Genomic DNA, 21,631 nt, shown 5'->3' on the forward strand with positions numbered 1-21,631 from the left:
ACAAGTCATGAGGGGGCCATAGTTCCCCCATGCTGGCTCAGGAATTCTGGGAGTTGAAGTGCACAAGACATAAAGGGGGCAAAATTTCCTCCATGCTGGCTGAGGAATTCTGGGAGTTGAAGTCTGTGAGTCATGAGGGGGCCATAGTTCCCCCATGCTGGCTCAGGAGTTCTGGGAGTTGAAGTGCACAAGACATAAAGGGGTCAAAATTTCCTCCATGCTGGCTGAAGAATTCTGGGAGTTGAAGTCCACGAGTCATAAAAGAGCCAAAGTTGCCTACCCCTGGTATAGGATGTCCTGCTCAGGCAGGGGGCTGGACTAGAAGACCTCCAAGGTCCCTTCCAGGTCTGATTGCAAACCTCCCACCACTGTGCTTGGGGTCTCACCTCAGCCATGGCTTCAGGGCTACTGGGATTCTTCTCATGCGCAGTTTGCGGTAATCCCAGAGAGCAGAAAGGCCCATCTTGGCCTTGCCTTCTGACGGGGAGAGAGGAGCTAAAAAGCTGCTCTTCCTCTCTTCTGTCCCTGAATAGTCAGTCAGTGGATAGAGCCACCTAACCATCTCGTTGCTTGATGTGGCGTCGGGAAATTAAGCCCCTTCACACAATGCAATTCAAGAGAGGGGAGTGTGGAACAAGAGGGGGCTCCCCACAGTTTATTGGCTCACACCACCCCCTACAACTTGATTGACATTTAAAGGTGCTCTGTTAAAAGCAGAATTTGTGACCCTGAAAATTCTTTAGGGACATTTAATCAGAAGCTGTGGGTAGCCGAAAGCAGTTACACCCTCATTGTTGGTGTCTTCCAGGTTACCTGTCCTACCAGACTATTGCATTTTTCAGAAAATAAGATTGGAAAAATTAAGATTTGCAAAGAAAACCAACTTAGTAATATTGGTGGTGACAGGATGGGCACCAAATGGGCCAAAGATGCATTCTTAGAAAAGAAAAGAATCCCCTTTGCTCTGCGCTGGCTTTCCAGACTTCGCCTTGCCCTGCCGCAATAAACTGTTTCTTCCTTAGAAAGCCATAACAGAAGGGCACCAAAAAGAGTAAGTCTTATTGCTTTAAAGCCCTCTATGGACAGGGTTATCGAATCAAAGGGTCTAGAGAGCTTCAGAGAATAACAGCAGTTCTTCCACTGTTTATTAAACTCAGCCTTTTTCTTTGATCAGAACTGATGATAAAAATCTTAGGAGAGTTCTACCGAATAACAGGTGCTAGCCAGGGGCAGGTAGGCATGCATTACATTCATACAACCACACTCTTTAATAAAAGCAGAACGTAGAAGCCAGTAAAGAACCTCCCAGCTCCTCCATACCCAGCGTATCCCCCCTTGTCTGGAATCACTGAGGGTCTCCTGCTGGAGCTGGGGCTCGACTAGAAGACCTCCAAGGTGCCTTCCAGCTCGGTTGTTCTGTTGGCCGGTAAGAGAACGTCCTGCCTACGTCTAAAAGCACCTGGAGGGCGTCGCTGGGCTCCAGCATCGGATCTCGCAGCCAAGGAGAAGCTGGCTGGAGCCTGAGAGCAGCAGGAGCAGGAATCCCTCCAGCTTTTGGGGAGTGCATGGAATGCGGGGAGCCCCCCAAGGCCGAGGGTCCCGGGCCAGGCTTCCCGGGGAGAGAGGGGCGCACTTGGGGGGGGCGACGGAGGAAAAGGTTTCCCTTTCTGGAGGCTTCGACCTCCCCTCATCTCCGCCCCAGCAATAAAACTTCCACCGCTTCTGCGCAGGCGCCATCTGATTCAAGGAGGGAGGAGGCCGATTGCTCGCTCTGGCGATGGCAGCAATTGGCAGGAGGACAGCTCGGGGTGGTCCCTGTAGAGAAATAGGCGGAGCTTCCAGGAAAAGGGCGTGCACATCTGGGATTAAACTGAGGCGCTTAATTGATTCAGCGCCGAGTCTAGCACGCCCCTCGATACTGCGCAGGCGCCTTCTGGCTGATACCAGGAAGAAGGGCGCAGATTGGTCACTCGGGGGCGGACGGTGATTGGCAAGAGGACTCCTAAGAGGAACAGGCGGAGCTTATAGAGGAAAGGGCACTCAGAGGTTCCGCTTCCACTTCCGTAAAGGGAAAGAACTAGGGCGGCCTAATTAACTCGCCGGGAGCGCAAGGGATGCCGGGAGTCGCAGTACAAGAGGCTCTGTGCCAAAGAAGGGAGGGAGGGAGAGGGGAGGCTGAGGCCTGGTCTGGCGGGAGGGGCGCTGGGAGGGAGGCCTGCCCAGAAAGTCTTACTGAGAGGCTGAGACTTCGGCCTTCCTCCCCGGGCGGGGCTGGGGCTCCCCTCCGGGGAAGGGACAAAGCCATGACCCGCCTCTCCCCCTTCGCTTTTGCAGGAGGACGGGTGAGCCCGGCGGAGAAAGGAAGGAGGCCCAGCGGAGGAGCCCCAGGAGGAGACGGCGGGGAAGGTCCGGAAGGGATGGGCCGAAGGGGACTCCGTGAAAGGAGGCCACTTGGAGGGTGAAGCGTGGAGCAGGAAACGGGTGGAGACCCCAAAACGATCCTGGAGGGCGGAGGGTCCCTCAGAAGAGGCGGGAGACTCAGGAAACACCACAGAATCCAGGAGGGAGGAGAGAAATATTGGTGCCCAGAATGTGGAAAATGTAATATATGAGTTAAAAGAGCATTTAATGATTAACGCAAGTTTGACAATTCTTTGACAGCTGACAGCTCCACAGGCGGTTTCTGCTGACAGCTTCACATGTGGCTACCGATAAACAGCTGCGAGCTGACAGCTCCGCATGCACTCACTGCGGATTGGTGAAAGTCAAAAGCGGCGGGAGAATCCACAGGCGGGGATTGGCTGAAGGCTCGCCAGCTCAGCTATAAAAGGGGTGGTGGTTAACAGCGGGCTACGTTTTTCCTGTGGAGATGTAATAAACCAGCTGATCACATCCCTGGCTGCTGTCCTTATTCGATCGGGAACTCGCCGAGAACACTACATCTGGCGACAAGGATGGTACTGCTTCATGGAGCTACCTATTGAGCTGAAGTCACGAGCTGACTGTCACTGGCTGAAGTCACTGGGGATAATCAACCCCAAAGAATCCACGAAGCAGTACTTGACCTCATTGGGACAGATCAGAGAATTTGACATCAAATACCCAGAGCGATGGGAATCACACTTGGGGCAGGTAGAAGGCTACCTACTATTCAACAAAATAGTGAAAGACCGCTCGAAGGCTGCTGCTTTACTCTGCCTCAGCGGACCAGCTGTCTACATCGCCGCTGGACTGTGTAACCCGGTCCCAGTAAACTTTGTCCCATATGCGGAGCTGACCGACTTACTGAACAAACATTTCATACCGGTGCGCTTTGAATTATACTGGAGACTGCGGTTCGCCCAGCGGACCCAACGTCCCGACGAAGCCACAACCGACTTCATCGCAGCTGTGCGACATGCCACTCGCTTGTGCCATTTTCCAGACCTGGAAGACAGGCTCCGGGACCAGATCGTCCTAGGACTCCTGTACAAGCGGCTACAAAGGAAAATTGTTGCCAAACCAACAATGAGCCTAACAGAGGTCGTAAGTGAAATCTGAGCGCACGACACTACTCACGAAGAGACCCTAGATCAGCCCACCAACGGGCCCAACGGGTCAATCCACCACAATAATTCTACAGAAAGCGACGAAGAGGCCACTGAACCCGACAACGGAGTCGATGTAATCCAACAAAATTTCAAAAAAACCCAGGCACAGTGCAGCGCCAGAAGAAGACCAAACAGGCCGCAGACACCGAACTACCCAAGCCCCCATACAACAAGTTCAGGACAGAGATGCGCCAGTTGTGGGGCAGCCCACTCACGGGCATCATGCAGGTTCAGAAATGCCACAAGTGCGGCAAGACCAGGCATATCCGCACTGTCTGTCAAAGCCGGAACCGAGGGAACATCAATGACCTAGAATCATCCCTGCCAGGTACGACAAAACCCTACCCCCCCATGCGTCGAGCCCCCCTGGCCCTTAGTCCAGACCACTCATTGGCTTGGGAAACCAGACAGCTGATTAAATATCCACCAGTTGCTGAGGCCCAAGATAAAAATAGTAGTCCCATTTGCAAGGAGTCCCTTGTGAAATGGAGGTCGACTCTGGGTCCTCGGTCTCCATAATTTCAACGGAGACATATAACACAATCTGTGGCCACAGCAAGCAGAGGATTCCCCTAAAATTCACCAATATGAAATTAGCTGACTTTCAGCAGGTTCTGCTTAAATTGAAGGGGATTGCTACACTAACAGTTAGCTTCAAGGGATTCCAGGGACCATTAGAAGTATTAGTCACCCAAGGGAAAGGGGCCAGTTTAGTAGGACTCAATTGGTTTCAGGCTCTGGGGATATGGCTGGGTGGAGTCCATTTTGCCCAGGCCAAAAGCCTCGAATCCGTCTGCAAACAATTTGCAGACGTGTTCGATGGCTCCCTGTGGAAATACAGCTAAAATTAAAGCCTGACGTCCTCCCAGTTAGAATTAAGGCCAGAAGGGTTCCATTCGCCCTCAAACAAAAAATTGAGGACGAACTGGAACGCCTTGTAAAACTAGGAGTTCTGGAACCCGTGGAAGGGGGAACCTGGGAGACCCCAATTGTCACCCGTGTTAAACCTAACGGGGAGGTGCGGATCTGCGCGAACTATAAGGCCACCCTCAACTGCGCCCTGAACCCCCATGCTTACCCTGTCCCCACAGTGAAGCATGTCCTCTCCGTGATTCAGTCCGGTGCCATCTTTGCAAAATTAGATCTCGCGCATGCTTACTTGCAGCTCCCTGTTACCAGGGAGACGGCGGATGCGCAGACGATTGTGACACACCGTGGGGCTTTCAAAGTACACAGACTGCAGTTTGGCATTTCTGTTGGTCCTGGTATCTTCCAGGAAATCATGGAGCGAACTTTGAAAGGCATCCCAGGGGTGTGTCCTTACTTTGACGACATTAGGATCGCAGGTGAAGACGAAGGGGCATTAGCAGAAAGACTGAAAAGGGTGCTCATCAGATTTCGTGCTGCTGGATTAAAGCTTAAAAAAGAAAAATGTTCAATAGGAGTGACATCCACTGAATTCCTGGGGTATAGGATAGATGCTCAAGGAATCCATCCAACTGAATCTAAGGTATTAGCTATCAAAAGGGCCCCAACACCTAAAAATAAAGCAGAACTACAAGCTTTCTTGGGGCTCTTGAATTTTTATCACACCTTCCTCCCCATGAAATCAGCTAGAGCAGTGCCCCTACATAGACTATTGGATAAAAAAACCCCTTGGAAGTGGACACCTCTCCATGAAAGCTGTTTCAGGGACCTAAAAAAATTATTATCCAATAATTCAACAATCACCCATTATAATGATCACAAACCAGTCTGTGTAGCTTGTGACGCCTCCCCTTACGGGGTTGGTGCTGTACTAAGCCATTTAGAAGAAGGAGTCCAGAAACCAATTGCATACTACTCCAGGACATTATCTAAGGCAGAAAGGAATTACGCCCAGATTGACAAGGAGGCATTAGCCATTGTTGCAGGGGTAAAAAAATTCCACGATTATTTATATGGCAGGGAATTCACGATCTTTACAGATCTCAAACCCTTATTGGGACTATTTACCATAGATAAACAGACTCCTCAAATTCTGTCCCCAAGGGTCCTGCGCTGGTCTACATTTTTATCAGCATATTCCTTCAAATTACTTTACAAACCAGGCAAGGAAATGTGTCATGCTGACGGTTTAAGCAGGCTGCCCTTACCCAATATTGACCCAGACCCGACACCTGGGGGACAAATTTTGGCCATAGAAGAACTGCCTGATTGCCCCCTGCAAGTAAAGGACATTGCCTCAGCAAAAATCAAAGACAAAGTCCTTAGCAGGGTATTAGCATGGACAACCTTTGGCTGGTAAGGCCAGAGTCCAGGGCCTGAATTCCAGGCCTATTTCATTAGGAAAAATGATCTATCCACACACCTTGGGTGTGTCTTATGGGGGATCAGGGTGGTCATTCTGGAAAAACACAGAGCCAAAGCCCTCTTAGCATTGCACGAAGGTCATCCAAGCATAGTAAAAATGAAGGCATTAGCATGTAGCTACCTTTGGTGGCCTGGGTTGGACAAACATAGAGGAACACGTAGCCGGATGTCACCCCTGTCAACGGTCCAGACCAGCCCCACCACATGCACCCCTGCATAAGTGGGAAGCAGCTCAAAACCCCTGGTCAAGGATCCACGTTGATTTTGCTAGACCCTTCCAGGGACAACTATTCCTCATCATAGTAGATAGTTACTCAAGGTGGCTAGAGGTCATCCCAGTCAAAAGCCTAACCACAGCTAGCACTGTACAAGCGCTAAGGGGGCTCTTCGCTACGCACAGTCTCCCTGATATCATAGTCTCTGACAATGGGCCACAATTTACGTCTGCTGATTTCCAGATCTTTACCAGGGGCAACTTGATTAAACATATCACTTTGGCTCCCTTCCGGCCATCCACTAACGGCCTGGCAGAAGTCATGGTCAAGACAATGAAAGACGCATTACGACGTATCATCTCCGGCAACTGGCACCAACGTCTGGCACAGTTCCTATTAGCCCAGCACTCTACCTCCTGCACAGCCACTGGCAAAAGCCCCACTGAATTACGTTGGGGCCGCCGCCTGGTCACAAAACTGGACAGGCTGCACCCAGACAGGGTGGCAGCTGAGACAGAGTTCCCAGTCCCTTCCAGACATTTTAACACTGGGGATTATGTGTGGGCCAGAAATTTTGGACTTGGAAACAAATGGCTACCTGCGGTGGTTGTTCTTCACACAGGGCCTATCTCATATCTGGTTGAGGTGGAAGGGGGCCGTCAGCTTAGACGATATTTAGATCAGTTAAGGAAAAGAGGATCAAATAACCATCCTACTGCCCCTGAGGAGCAACTAGTCTCACGAGAGCCAGACGCCCTTAACCCCAGCACCCAGGAGATGTTCCAGCAAGAGGAACCGGAAAATCCCCCAGACCTTGAGGAAACCCCTCTCTTAGGAGCCGAACCCAGGGCTGCTCCAAACCACCAAAGCAATAAAGACTCCGGGGGAAATACTGTTGACATTTCCCTAAGACGCTCCATCAGAGCAAAAAAACCACCTGCATATCTAAAAGACTATGTATTGCCCGGGAGCCAAGAGTCCGGCTAAAAAAGAACATTGTACAATAGACCTTGTAAATAAGTTAACTGTTTAATTATTTTTTTTGGGGGGGAAGGGATGTAATATATGAGTTAAAAGAGCATTTAATGATTAACGCAAGTTTGACAGTTCCTTGACAGCTGACAGCTCCGCACGCAGTTTCCGCTGACAGCTCCACATGCGGCTACCGATAAACAGCTGTGAGCTGACAGCTCCGCACGTGCTCACTGCGGATTGGTCAAAGTCAGAAGCGGCGGAAGAATCCTCAGGGGGGGATTGGCTGAAGGCTCGCCAGCTCAGGTATAAAAGGGAGGTTTGACAGCGGGCTAAGTTGTTCCTGTGGAGATGTAATAAAACAGCTGATCACATCCCTGGCTGCTGTCCTTATTTGATCGGGAACCCGCCGAGAACGCTACAGAAAATCCTTTTTAAAAAAAGGAGATCTTGAAAGGCATCTAAGAATCCACACAGGAGAAAAACCATTTAAATGCCTGGAGTGTGGAAAGAGCTTCAGTGTGAGGGGCACCCTTTATAGACATCAAAGGATCCACACTGGAGGAAAACTGTATAAATGCCTGGAGTGTGGAAAGAGCTTTTCTGATAATGGAAACCTTCATATTCATCAAAGGATCCACACTGGAGAAAAACCTTATGAATGCTTTGAGTGTGCAAAGAGGTTGAGTGATAGGAACACCTTTCGTGTTCATCAAATCCACTCAGGAGAGACACAGCATATATGCCTGGAGTGTGGAAAGAACTTCAGTCAGAGGAGCAGCCTTTATCAACATCAAAGGATCCACACAGGAGAAAAACCATATAAATGCCTGGAGTGTGGAAGGAGCTTCACTCAGATGGGCCATCTCTATAGACATCAAAGGATTCACACAGGAGAAAAACCACATAAATGCCTGGAGTGTGGAAGAAGGTTCAGTCAGGCAGGACACCTTCATAACTCTATGAATGCCCAGAGTGTGGAAAGAGCTTCACTGGGACAGGACATCCTTTATGTACATCAAAGGATCCATTCAGGGGAGAAAGCATATAAATGCCTCCAGTGTGGAAAGAGCTTTATTGAAAATAGTGGTCTTCGTAAACATCAAAGAATTCACATGGGAGAAAAACCATATGTTTAGAGTTTGGAAGGTGTAAACACTTACCCTTCATTGCCATCTCATCCTTTGTGTGTCAACATTTTACTGTTCCGTTTATTGCTACTCTCTGTTTAATAATTCTACTATTCTGCAATGCCTAATAGTTGAATTTGAATCTTACACACTTTTCAAGGGGTATGTAATCTTATTAGTAGAAGTGTATTCAATTCCACCAACTCGTATCACAATTTCTTCTCATTGGTGAGATTTCATTTTGTGATTCAGAAGCTGCTACTGGAATGTTCTGAAGAAACAGCAATTTCCATTGTGCCCACGGTTCTTTCCATAGGCCTGGAAATAATTTTCCCCTTGAAATTGGACTCTCGCCTCTTCCATACCTTTTGGCACACTCCCTCCTTCAACACAGAGAACAAAGTGCACTATTAGTTATTACTGAGTCAATGAGTCAATTTACCCTTTTCTCTCTTTATGTGGGCTGTAACCTTTGCCTCCTGCGAAGACCTCTGTGTTGCAGGAATACAGTCCTTCCTGAGGGCCAAGCAACAGGTTTCTTGCACTTGGTTGCTCTTTCTGGTAACTTTAATATTTTTATGATAACCTTGTAATATTCTAGGTGCCTGTAACTTTCTAACTGCAAAACAAGGCACTCTCTCGGCTGAATAGCAAAGGACTTTTTCAGTTGTACATGCTAGTTTCAGCTGGCCGAAATTGTATCTTTTCACAACAGATTTCTGTGGCTCATGATGCCTTTTCCCATGCGAACATTCTCCTTTTAATGCAATGGTTTTAAATGGTTATATTATTATGGTATGTTTAACTTACTGTCCACGTTTTTTGTTTTGTTTTTATCCCATTTATATCCCGCCCTTCTCCGAAGACTCAAGGCAGCTTACAATCTAAGAAGCACAAATCAATGTGCTTAGTAATGCGATTAACAGGATTTGTTCAGTCCAATCAACTGTTCTTTTGTACTTTTTCTTCTGTATGTGTCCTGTGCTCCTCTTTTCATTAAGGGAAACCTCCTTGTGAGATTAATAAGTTCCCTTTAAATGATCTTCTAATTGGGACAAGTGTGCCGTGGCAGAATCTAGGTGTCTGACCTACCTCAATTGGGTTCCTTAGGAAGGAAAGATCCTCAACTTCATCAGATTGAAGCAAATGGTGCCTGTAGTAGAAACAAATTCTGGGCTTCTGGGCTTTTCGTCATAGGTCATTTCGCCCTCCCTGTTTCCCATCATGTACAAACATATTTTCCATTTGTCTAAATACAGCCCTGGGAGACTGAAGAGGTACCAGGTTGATTAGCACATTTCATGCAAATACTGAGTGAGAAAAAGTAACATCCCTTTGTACTGTATTCTCCATGTTTGTAGAGATGGAGGTCAAGGATATGAAGGGATGTGCGCAGAACACTGCCTGCGTCAGTATCTTGTTATTCCCATGTCTATGAGCTCATTCCAATTAGCCTTGCCAAGGACTAGCTAGATAAGTAAGACTCTGCCCTGGCTTGGGAAGTTTTGATGTTCTCTAAGATTGACTGGGGAGTACAGCAATAAACAATGCTTTTGCTGTGTGTAATTTCCTGCTTGTTAACTGTATAAATACAATAAACTCTGCATAGGCAGACAGACGTATTTGGGACAACCTGCGCTGACTGGTCTCTGAATGCCACATCTGCCCCCCCCCCCCCGAACAGGGACAATAAATCTTTAAAAAGAGATTTGGAATAGGAACCTCCCTCTGGGGGAGTAACTTTCAACATATTTACCTTCGTCTGGAATAGACCCCAAAGGTACCTTCGTCCTACGGGACTCCACAGAGGTAAGTACGGGTTGCAATCTATCTCATCAGCAGCAACAATGTGTAGAGGAATTTACCTTCCTGCTACAAAATTCAGGGCTTAAAGCACCTGTGGCAGAGATAAGGAAGCTCATAGGAGAGATAGGGAAAAATTGTCTTTGGTATCCGGAGTGAGGGACGCTCCGTTTACAGGACTGGGTAAAGATACGGCATACTTTACATCTTGAACCTTGGGCTCCAGTTGAGATATTACATCTATGGTTTCAATGCCGTCAAGCAGTGGAAAAATTTGGCTCTGATGCTTTAGCAGGACAGCAATTGACCGCAACTGCTAAGCTTGTAAGCTGCCCTGAGTCTTCGGAGAAGGACGGGATATAAATGGAATTAAAATAAATAAATAAAATAAACACCTCCACCTAATTATGATCAAATATTTTTTTCCCCTCCAAAGTTATCTTTAATTGGATCTTCAGCTCCTCATGAAGAGGTTAATTCTTCTGCTTCTTCACAGTCATTGTATACCCCCAAGAGGCAAATTTTAAAGGAACAATTAGCAAAAGGGGGGGGGAATGTAGAAGAAATTGCTGACGGGTCTGGTCCCTTTGTTCCATTGATGCTGAAGTTGTTTTACCAGCTGCTACTTTACAAATTTCTTACCAAGCATTTGGAAAAGTATCTGTTTTTGGCAAACCTCATCAAGCCTTCTCTAACATCAGGCAGAAGGCTACTGAGCCGTATCCTGATTTTGTTATCAGATTACAGGATATCAGAACAGCCTTTTATCAAACCAATTTATTGGCAGCCGCTTTATCACAAGGCAGCAAGCCCCAAGGAAAGTGTTATAACTGTCTTCTGTCTTAACCTGGCTCTTTGGACTATTTGATTCTTTTGTGGGAGGTGAGGACACCTCCCACTTCACACCTACAAAAGATCCCAGGTTCAATTTTCCTTTTAGTCTTTCCCCACTGTCTTTTGAAGTTGGTGGGATAAATTGTAAGTAACCATAAATGTTCCTCTTTTAATTAAAAAAGGGGAAGCTTGTTTTGGCTTCAAACTCCAAATTGATGTGTGTTTTGTTTTGTTATATATATATATATATCTGTACATTTGGAACATTAAGCTTGGACTTGGAATGGTGAGAAAAATGGGAGATGGTTAAAGGGCTCTATAAAACTGTCTTGGTTGGAGTCAACTCCTGATTTCCTTGCTTCTTGTGAGACAAGCCATATGTCTAAATGAATGTTTTACTAGTATCTGTGTATATACGTCTATGTTCTGTGTTATTCCAAGACTTGGAAGAGGGTATAAATCCCTTCTGATAACAATAAACAAAAAGGACATCTTTATTTACATCAAAGGATCCACACAGGAGAAAAACCAAATAAATGCCTGGAGTGTGGAAAGTGCTTCAGTCGGAGGAGCAACCTTTATGTACATCAAAGGATCCATTCAGGGAAAAAAGCATATAAATGCCTCCAGTGTGGAAAGAGCTTTACTGAGAATAGGGGTCTTCGTAAACATCAAAGAATTCATACAGGAGAAAAACCATATGTCTAGAGCAGGGGTGTCAAACTCAATTTCATGGAGGGCCGCATCAGCATTGCGGTTGCCCTCAGGGGGCTGGGTGGGTGTGGCCTGGGTGGGTGTGGCCTACCAGGTGGGTGTGGCTAGAGTGCGCATGGCCTACTGGGTGGGCGTGGCCAGCTCTACATCGTTCGCATCAAGGGTGCCTATGGGGGCCTGGGCAGGAGTGGGACAGATCTGGGGGTCTCTGGCAGAAGGAAGGTCTCTGGGCCAGGGCCAAGGCAGTGGGGGCCGTTCCCTCACTGTTTCCAGGATGGCTTCGCGGGCCGCATGAAACCACGGGCCGGATCTGGCCCCCGGGCCTTGTGTTTGACATGTCTGGTCTAGAGTTTGGGAGATGTGAACACTTACCCTTCATTGCCATCTCATCCTTTGTGTGACAACATTGTACTGCTCCCTTTATTGTTACTCTCTATTTAATAATTCTGCTATTCTGTGATGCCCAATAGTTGAATTTGAATCTTACACACTTTTCAAGGAGTACAAAATCTTATGAGTAGAAGTGTATTCAATTCCACAAACTCATATCACAATGTCTTCTCATTGCTGAGATTTCATTTTGAGATTCAGAAGCTACTACTGAAATGGGCCTAGAAATCAGAGCATTCTCTCCTGGGTTAATTTTCCCCTTGAAATAGTGCCGTACCTTTTGGCACACTCCCTCCTTCTACACAGAGAACAAGCTGCACTCTTGGTTATTACTGAATCAATTAATGAGTCAATTTACCCTTGTCTCTCCTTATGCGGGCCATAACCTTTGCCTCTTGTGAAGACCTCTGTGTTGCAGGAATACAGTCCTTCCTGAGGGCCAAGCAACGGGTTTCTTGCACTTGGTTGCTCTTTCTCATAACTTTAATATTTTTATGATAACCTTGTAATATTCTAGGTGCTTGTGACTTTCTAACTGCAAAACAAGGCACTCTCTCAGGCTGAATAGCAAAGGACTTTTTCAATTGTACATGCTAAAGTTTCAGCTGGCCGAAATTGTATCTTTTCACAACAGATTTATATGGCTCAGGATGCTCAGGATCCCTTTTCCCATGCGAACGTTCTCCTTTTAATACAATGGATTTAAATGGTTATGTTATTATGAGATGTTTCACTTACTGTCCACGTTTGTGATTAACAGGATTCCTTCAGTCCAATCATCTATTCCTTTGTACTTTTTCTACTCCAAGCCCGTCTCAGGGTCTCCGTCCGTTTCCTCCCCCCCCTTCGGCCTCCAGGCGGCCTCCTTTCGCGGAGTCCCCGTGGGGACATCCCTTCCCCGCCGTCTCCACCCAGGGCTCCTCCACGGGGCCTCCATCCTTCCACTTTGGCCTCCCCCGGCCTCCTTCTGAGGGACCCTCCGCCCTCCAGACCCGCCTCCTGCTCCCTGCTTTGCCCTCCAAGCGGCCTCCTTTCCCGGAGTCCCCGTCGGCTCATCCCTTCCGAGTATTCCTCGCCCTCTCCTCCCGGGGCTCCTCCGCGGGGCCTCCTTCCTTCCTTCCTCCGCCGGGCTCGCCCGAAGTCCTGCAGGGGCGAAGGGGGAGAGGCGGGTCACGGGTTCGTCCCTTCCCCGGAGGGGAGTCCCAGCCACGCCCGGGGAGGAAGGCCGAAGCCTCGGCCTCTCAGTGAGACTTTCCGGGCAGGTCTCCCTCCCAGCGCCCCTCCCGCCAGACCAGGCCTCGGGCTCCCCCCTCCCCCCGCCAGAGAAGAGCTCGGACTGTGACTCCCGGCATCCCTTGCACCCTACGTGGCTCCAAGCCAGTCCACGGCCGAGTCAATTAAGCACCTCAGTTCAGTTTGATCCCGGAAGTGGAGGCGGGATTTCCCTGCGCGCCCTTTTACTGGGAGCTTTCTCTTTCGCTTGAAGGGACTCCCCATAGGAGTCTTGTTATGAATCGCTGCCCTCACCAGAGCGACCAATCGGCGTCCTCCTTCCCTCCATCAGTCAGATGGCGCCTGCGCAGTAGCGAAGGTTGTCTTTGTCCGGCCAGGGGTGGGGCGAGATTTGGGGTGCCGTACAACATGTAATGCTGCTGCCCCTTTGGGGGGTCCATTCCGCCCCCCCCCCACCGCCAGGGTGGCAGCTGCGTCTCTTCCTCAGTCTGACTCTTCCATCGCAGGGCTGGGAGATTGACGCTTCTGCGGAGGATCTTGGCCCTTCCTAGCACTGCCTTCCTCTGGGCAGAGGGAGCTCGGAGTCAGCTTCCATTTATAATACAATGTGTTTTGCCCACAAGTGTATGTTCTTTTCTGTTTTCTTTTTCTCATCCATGAGAAGATCCTTAAAAACCTCCGTTAATGAATCACCCATGACTTAGGAAGGCAAGCTGTTCCACTGGTTAATATTCCTATTGTTGGGAAATTGCTCCTTAATTCCTGATTGCTTCTCTCTCTGATTAGTTTCCATCCAGTTTCTTATCTTGCCTTTTGATGCTTTGGAAGTAGGTCGACCCCATCTTCTTTGTGGTGAGGCAGGCCATAAGGAAAAATATAAATAATACATATGGATGCTGTATGTCATAAATGTGAGGTAGGACACAACAGTGAGGCATAGAGAATAATGCGTGTATTAGTTAGAAGAAGAAGAACAAGGAAATGGAAAATGTCAAACCACACATTCACCCCTGGGGCACCTTTGGTATAGCTGTCACAGAATTCAGCTACAGCTAACCACATATGTCTTGCTTGTACCCAACCACAGACATAGCACAGGAAACTTAGATGCTAGCAAGGTGCCTGTGACCATTGTTAGAAACAAGGTTGCACGATATTTAGCTAGAATTTCGCACTGCAAAGGGGGGCTAGGGATGAGCTAGAAGGGGGCTTAGAATCCATGTAACCAATCAGAATTAATAATTTACATTTCCGTGTTCTGTGACTTTTGAAAACTATAAATGTACCTGCTTGTTTCCTGGAAAGTTGTTCAGACATTGCCTTTGCTTTCTAATCTGAACCTTTTGCGCGCAAAATAAAACAAACTTCTTTTGATTCCGAGGTCTGAGTCTCTTAATTCTGCAACAGTGGCACCCCCTCAAATACTGAAATGCTGCTATCATGTCACCCTTATTCTTTTCACTAGACTAGCCAAAGCCAAATCTTGCAACCTTCTCTCAGCACCCCAAATCTACCCCATTCCGATGCACCCCGAGAGGCTGGGAAGGTGGTCCTCGGGGCCATTTTCTGGCAGCGTCTCCTCCCCTTCATCCTCCCCCCTTTCCTCCCTCCACTTTGCGAGGAAAGAACAGGGGGAAAACATTTCGAAAAAACATCATTGGAATAGAAGTCTTTAAAATCAAACACTGCCTGCGACTCCATCTTCTCCTGCTCCCCACCCCCTTGCATGGAGGATCCAGTGTGAATGCAGAGGAAGGGAATGGAGAGGCAGAAGCTCCGAAGAGCCAAACCCCAAGAAAGGCGGGATCATTCATTAGATCAGTATCACAAGAGCTTGGAAGGACCTTGTAGGTTGTATGTATGTATAAATGAGTAAGAGAAGGAAACTTGGGAGGTCTTCTACTCCAACCCCCTGCTTAGGCAGGAAGCCCCACACCATTTCAGACAAATGGCTGTCCAGTCTCTTCTCAGCTTCTGGTGGCAAGCTGTTCCACTGGTTAATTCTTCTCCCTGTCAGGAAATTCCTCCTTCCTGCCTGGCTGCTGCCTTCCCCGCTCAGTTTCCCTCCGTCGCTGCTTCTCACGCCTTCGGAGGGGCTTCGGGGAAGAGCTCGGCTCCCTCCTCCTCGGGGCGCCCCCCCAGATATGGGAAGGCTGCTCTGCCGCCTCCCCCGCCCTTCTCCCCACCCGCGCGGGATAGGGGCTGCCTAGGGGCCACGGGGGGAGCTTGTCCGGAGTGTCCCCCGGAGGAAGAAGGGAGGAAGCACCCCCCCCCCAACTCCCCCCCCTGCCTAGGAAGAGACACAGCCGGCCTGGATGCGGGAGGGCGGGGCAAGAAGACGGGACCCCAGAATTCTACAAGAATTCACATTCGCGGCGGGATGAAGAAAGACTTCACTACTATGCAGGCGCCATGTAGCTGATGGATGGAAGGAGGGCGGTGATTACCAAAAGCACTCGTAGGGGCGGTCCCTTCAAGCGAAAGAGGAAGAGCAACCAGGAAAAGGGCTCGCAGGAAACTCTTGCCTCCAATTCTGGGAACGAATCGAACTGAGGCGCTTAATTGACTAGGCCGCGGACTGGCTCGGAGCCAGGTAGGGCGCAAGGGATGCCGGGAGTAGTAGTCCGAGCTCTTCTCTGGCAGAGAAAGGGGGGAGGGGGGAGCCCGAGGCCTGTCTATAGGGAGGGGCGCTGGGAGGGAGGCCTGCCCGGAAAGTCTCACTGAGAGGCCGAGGCTTCGGCTTTGTTCCCGGGCAGGGCTAGGACTCGCCTCCGGGGAAGGGACGAAGCCATGACCCGCCTCTCCCCATTTGCCCCTGCAGGACTTCGGGCGAGCCCGGCGGAGGAAGGAAAGAAGGAGGCCCCGCGGAGCAGCCCCGGGAGGAGACGGCGGGGAAGGCTCGGAAGGGATGAGCCGAAGGGGACTCCGGGAAAGGAGGCCACCTGGAGGGCGAAGCAAGGAGCGGGAAAGGGGCAGAGACCCCAAGATGGGCCTGGAGGGTGGGAAACTCAGGAAACGTCACAGAATCCAGGAGGGAGGAGAGAAATATCAGTGCCCAGAATGTGGAAAATCCTTCAAATCAAATGGAGATCTAAAAAGGCATCTAAGAATCCACACAGGAGAAAAACCATTTAAATGTCTGGAGTGTGGAAAGAGCTTCACTCAGAAGGGAAACCTTTATGTACATCAAACGATCCACTCAGGAGAGAAACCACATAAATGCCTGGAGTGTGGAAAGAGCTTTGATCGGAGGTCCACCCTTTATAGACATCAAAGCATCCACACAGAAGAAAAACCACATAAATGCCTGGAGTGTAAAAAGAGCTTCACTCAGAGGAGCAACCTTTATGTACATCAAAGGATCCATTCAGGGGAGAAACGACATAAATGCCTGGACTGTGGAAATTGCTTCAGTCGGAGGGGAAACCTTTATAAACATCAAAGGATCCATTCAAGGGAGAAAGCATATAAATGCCTCCAGTGTGGAAAGAGCTTTACTGAAAATAGTGGTATTCATAATCATCAAATAATTCACACAGTAGAAAAACCGTATGTCTAGAGCTTGGAAGGTGTGAACACTTACTGTTCATTGCCATCTCATATATATATATTTATATTTATATTTATTGCATTTATATACCGCCCTTTCCCTGAGGACTCAGGGCGGTTTACAGGGAGTTAAAAATCAACCATACAAAAGTTAAAACCCAATTTAAAAAATATTAAATCAACCCTGTACTATTAAAAACCCCAATTAAAATGAATGTCTCCTCAGCCTGGGCCCGAGAGCTCAAAGAGCCAGGTCTTCAGGCCCCGGCAGAATGATCGGAGGTCGGGAGCAGTCCTCAGCTCCACCGGCAGCTGGTTCCAGAGGGCAGGCGCCCCCACTGAGAAGGCCCTATCCCTGGGTGTCACCCGCCGGCAATCTCTTACCGGCGGGACCCTGAGCAGACCCTCCCTGTGGGAGCGCACTGGGCGAAGGGCGTTTGATGCCGGCAGCAGGTGTTCCCTCAAATACCCCGGACCCAGGCCATGTAGGGCTTTATAGGTGATAACCAGCACCTTGAATTTCACCCGGAGGGCAACCGGAAGCCAATGCAGCTCACGGAGTAGAGGTGTTACATGGGAGTATCGGGAGACCCCCATTACAACTCGCGCGGCCGCATTCTGCACCAGTTGAAGCCTCCGAGTGGTCTTCAAGGGCAGCCCCATGTAGAGAGCGTTACAGTAGTCTAAACGGGAGGTCACAAGCGCATGAGTAACTGTGCGTAGGGCGTCTCGGTCCAGATAGGGACGCAACTGGCGCACCAGGGTAACCTGTGCAAAAGCCCCCCTGTTCACGGCTCCTATGTGATCTTCAAAATTGAGCCGTGAGTCCAGGAGGACGCCCAAGTTGCGAGCCCTATCAACGGGGGGTAACACCTCACCCCCCATCGTTAGAGGTGGAATAACTTGGTTAACCCGAGATGCCGATATGCACAGCCACTCAGTCTTGGCGGGATTGAGACGAAGCCTGTTTCTCCCCATCCAGACCTGAACCGCCTCCAGGCACCGGGACATCACGGAGAGGGCATCGCTGGGTTGGTTCGGGGTGGAAAGAAAAAGTTGGGTATCATCAGCGTACTGGTGATACCCCACCCCGAAGCCACGAATGATCTCGCCCAGCGGCTTCATATAGATGTTGAACAGGAGAGGCGAGAGAACCGACCCCTGAGGGACTCCACAAATGAGAGGCCTCGGGGCGGATCTCTGCCCTCCCGTCAACACCGACTGCGAGCGGCCCTGGAGGTAGGAGGAGAACCACCGTAAAACGGTGCCTCCCACTCCCAACCCCCTGAGACGCCGCAGCAGGATACCATGGTCGATGGTATCGAAAGCCGCTGAGAGATCTAATAGGACCAGGACAGAGGAGCAACCCCTGTCCCTTGCCCTCCAGAGATCATTCACCAGCGCGACCAATGCCGTCTCCGTGCTGTATCCGGGCCTGAAACCCGATTGGTACGGGTCCAGATAATCAGTTTCCTCCAGGAACAGAGGGAGTTATTACTGCATGGAACCAGCCTCGTGTTCCCTCCCGAGCTGCATAAGCTAGCCAGGAGGGGCACGGATCCAACAAACAGGTGGTGGTGCTCAGTCTCCCCATGATCCTGTCCACATCATCAGGGGAAACAGGGTCGAACTCAGTCCAGATAACGTGCTCAAGACCGCCTGATTCCTCCACATCAGACTCTGCCCAGTCAGAGTCCAGGCCGGTCCGGATCCGAGCGATTTTGTCCGCCAGATGATGACTAAACTCCTCGGATCGTCCCTGCAAGGGATCCTCTCTCACCTCCTGGTTAAGGAGGGAGCGAGTCACCCTAAACAGGGCGGCCGGGCGATTATCTGCGGACGCGATAAGGGCGGCAAAGTAGTTAGACTTCGCCGTCCTTATCGCTGCAAGATAAGACCTTATAAAAGTTCTTAACTGCAATCGGTCGGATTCGGATCGGCTGGATCTCCAACCGCTCTCTAGACCTCGTCTCCGACGCTTCATCTCCCGGAGCTCCACAGAGAACCATGGGGCCCAACGGGATCTGCGCCGGGTCAGAGGTCGCATGGGTACAACGCAGTCAAGTGCCCTGGTGGCAGCCGTTTCCCAGGCCTCCACCAGAGCATCGACTGGGCTGTGGGTAAGGGTGATAGGTATAGGCCCAAGCGCCCTCTGGAATCGATCCGGGTCCATTAGGCGCCTGGGGTGGAACCACCTGGTCGGTTCCGCCGCCCAGCGGCGGGGGGTGGCATGACGGAAAACCAGCCTCAGGAGGTGGTGATCTGACCATGACAGAGGGGTGATGGACGGGGAGCCCCCTCCCAGATCATCCAACCACTGTCCAGACAGGAATACCAGGTCGAGAGTATGATCCCCCACATGAGTCGGGCCCTCAATAACCTGGGTCAGGCCCATGGCTGTCATGGAAGCCATGAACTCCCGAGCTAACTCCAACGACCCTCCCAGTGACGGCAGGTTGAAGTCACCCAGGACTATAAGCCTGGGGAACTCCACCGCCAACCCTGAGAGGGTGTCGAGTAGCTCAGGCAGGGCTGTTGCCACACAGCTGGGCGCCAGGTATGTAAGCAACAAACCCAACTGAACCCGAGAACCACATCTCAAGAGGAGGGATTCACTCCCGGCCATCTGGACAATGGTGGCCTCCCGGGGACACAAAGTCTCCCGAATAACCACTGTCACCCCACCACCCCTGCCCTGAGCCCGTGGCTGGTGCAGCACCCGGAAACCTGGCGGGCATAACTCGGTGAGAGGCACCCCTCCCTCCGAACCCAACCAAGTTTCCGTGATGCACGCTAGATCCGCACCTTCCTCCTCGATCAGATCATGGATGAGGGGAGCTTTGTTAACTATGGATCTAGCGTTAAAATAGACCAACCTGAGCTCAGGGGCCTGATCACCCTCATCCCCGGGTAAGAGGGTGCTAATCGGAGGGTCGGAGCGCGCCACCGCTCGGAGATAGCGGGGGCGCGATCCCAGGTGTTGATATGGCCCTCCGCGCAAACACCTGCTGCCATTCCCTATCGCCGTGGGGATTTGAAGCCCCACCCCCACATTCCCAGAACCAGCAGCCACCCCCCCCCCGACCCCGTCCCGTCAGGACCTCTAACAGGTCCAGACTGAGTGCCGGTTAAAGATTCCCTCCCTAACCACCCCTCCCTCCCCCTCCCTAACCTTTTAAAATAACCGGCTAAAAATTTTATCAGGGGCCTCTTAGCACGTCTCCACTCGAGGCCCCTAGTTAAGCCCAGCCACCTCTCGGAACCCCGGCAATTGGGTCCGTCATCAAGGGGAATGTTAGAAAAGAAGGCTGGTCGTATCCAGGAGGGAGAAACCCCTCTGAGGGCGCACAAGTCCGATCCAGAGTATTGTACGCGAGCCATAAGATGGAACTGTCCATATGAGCCATTGTTCACAAATGGGGTCAGAAGTTATTAAGCTGATGAGATGTTAGTTCAGATGTAAAAAACATTAAGTCCGGAACGTGTCTTCATCCAGCAGTCTGCCAATCCGGCTCTGCTCTCACCTGAGCCGGTCCAGACAAGAGCCCATGACTGTCCTCTCACCTAGCCATGAAATCCAGCCTGGGATGGATAAGGGCAGCGTTGCTGGGAAGCAAAAGTCCACCTTGCTAGTCTCTCACACCAGCAGGGGATTGATAGCCTTTGTGTGTCACCATTTTACTGTTCCGTTTGTTGCTACTCTCTGTTTAATGATTCTGCCATTCTGTGATTTCTAATAGTTGAATTTGAATCTTACACATGTTTCAAGGTAAAGGAAAATAAATAAAGGTTATTCTTTTATAAATTGTATAAAATGTAACACTAAGATGTGGGGCCATCTATTTCCTGCTTAGATAGAGAATTCACACATGGTAATAATAATAATAATAATAATAATAATAATAATAATAATAATAATAATAATAATAATAATAATAATAATAATAATAATAATAATAATAATAATAAAAAATTTAATTTCTATACCGCCCTTCTCCCGAAGGACTCAGGGCGGTGTACAGGGCAAATACAGTTAAAATACATTGTACAAAAGTTAAAAAGAATTAAATAATACAGCCCAGTTCCAATAAAATTAATACAGTTAATATTAAAATACCCCAACCCTTCAGACCAGGCCAGCTTGTTCAAATAAATATGTTTTTAGGTCACGTTGGAAGGAGCGAAGGTCGGGAGCCATCCGGAGCTCCACCGGTAAATGGTTCCAAAGGTCTGGCAGGCCCACAGAGAACGCCCTCCCCCTGGGGGTCGCCAGTCGACACTCTGACTGACAGCACCCTGAGGAGGCCCTCTGTGGGAGCGCACTGGACGAAGGGAAGTTGATGCCGGCAGCAGGTGCTCCCATAAGTAATCAACAAAGCTCTTTTGAAATGTTAAGGATAGGAACATCTCAAAGGTGGTTGTTCTGTACCAGCCTGCTACCGGCCCTGCAGAAAAGGCAGGGACAACCCCTTTACAAACGGCAAGAGGCTGGAATAAAGCCTGCCAAATTTATTAACATAAAACAGACACCAACCATGAAACAGGAGCTATGAAACAGGAACTATTCAAGCGGTTGCCTTCAGCAAACCAGCCCTCCCACGCATTCCCCCTTAAATACAGTTCAAGGCGTGGCTTCTCTCTGCCTCCTTCCGAGGAGCCCCATTGCCTTCCTCTGTTTACTCCTGATTGACTGCCTCCTGCGTCGGGCGTCCTTGAACAGGGCCAGCTGTGGGTCATCTTCATCCATGCTGTCAGGCTCACACAGCTGGGTCTGCATCGTGACCAGGTGAGAGGGGCCTGGCTGAGGGCTCTCATCAAGCTGTCCAATCCCCTCAGCAAGTTCTTAAAC

General features: G+C 49.8%; 1 long non-coding RNA gene across 2 annotated transcripts; it reads left to right on the forward strand.

Annotated features, from left to right (window-relative positions):
• The first annotated feature begins 1,369 nt into the window (after positions 1 to 1,369).
• LOC308679217 lies at positions 1,370 to 11,239 on the forward strand. 2 transcript variants are annotated; one of them, XR_014028724.1, is made up of 2 exons: positions 1,370 to 3,918; positions 6,401 to 11,239. It is a non-coding gene; the product is annotated as an uncharacterized lncRNA (long non-coding RNA). The 2 variants fall into 2 exon arrangements; XR_014028725.1 differs by having other exon boundaries at positions 7,265 to 11,239.
• The last annotated feature ends 10,392 nt before the right edge of the window (positions 11,240 to 21,631 follow it).

This window comes from Vipera berus (assembly GCF_964194415.1).
Source record: "Vipera berus genome assembly, contig: HAP1_SCAFFOLD_58, whole genome shotgun sequence".
In the NCBI taxonomy this organism is placed as follows: domain Eukaryota; kingdom Metazoa; phylum Chordata; class Lepidosauria; order Squamata; family Viperidae; genus Vipera; species Vipera berus.